The following is a 1,063-nucleotide window of genomic DNA, read 5'->3' as shown; positions in this document are numbered from 1 at the left end:
GCGCACACGATTTCACGGGCTGCTTTTTGCGGGGGATAAGTCGTCACGTGGTCTGAGCGAATTACGACGTAATTGCGGGCACCATCGATAAGCATAATCATCCCTGCTTAGACTGACACATGAGCGGGGCAAAGATTTCTTAGATTGGCGGCTGGAAATGGGCTCCACTTTCGGATATCACGTATCATTCTTGAATCAAGAAAAGGAGAGGGAATTAAACCAATGGCTAAAATAGGAAAGATATTCAAAATTAAAAAAAAAAAGGTAAAGCATAAGAGCTCGTGTTTAATATTAATAGGCTTTACTTTCTAATAGTGAAACACATTAGTGTCATAACTAGGTTTATTATTAGATAGAAGTTCAGCCAAAAGTTGGGGTTACAGGGGCATGGGTGGCTTGGAAAGGTAAAAACAACGACGGTAGAAATCGCATTGCAAACCAACTAAGGAAGGAGCAAGAGCGGGGCGCAGCCAAGTTAGTGACGGGGCGGGATCGACGCACTGAATCAGGCAGACATGTAGAGGCCGTCTTCTGAATAAGCCTTCCCTACTGGATAGGCTGAATGAAACCAAGGTACGGAGAATGGGTTCCAAATCTCGCTGGTGCACTTTGTGGATGCAGTTTCTTTGACCAAATCACCGCTGATCCCAATTTTATGGCGGAGCTGCCCAAGGAGCTCCCCGCCAAATGATCTTGCATTCACCGGTACATATGCACCAGTCAGAATGTCCGAAACGGAGAGTGAGTCTGGAGAAGATCCGTGACTACTGGACTGTCGTCTTACTTCACCCCCGTGCTTGAGCACTGTTGGTTGACATTAGCCCACTTAAACTCCGTTGCGCCGTTAGCTGGGTACAAAGTTCTTCCGGTTAGTAGGAGCTTGTGACATTTCAACGTGGATGTGCATAGTTGTCCAAACCCCTTGTGGGGTCACATGCTAGCATCTGAGACGAAAACGGGCAAAGAGTGCTCTGAATACTTACGTTCAAATAACGACTTAAGAGTGGAGGAGGTAAGGAGGGGCCTGAGGAGTGTGCAGGAGGAGTTTGGGGGCCGGGGGGGG

Source organism: Fusarium odoratissimum (assembly GCF_000260195.1).
Source record: "Fusarium odoratissimum NRRL 54006 unplaced genomic scaffold supercont1.91, whole genome shotgun sequence".
Lineage (NCBI taxonomy): Eukaryota > Fungi > Ascomycota > Sordariomycetes > Hypocreales > Nectriaceae > Fusarium > Fusarium odoratissimum.
This window is presented reverse-complemented; position numbering follows the sequence as displayed.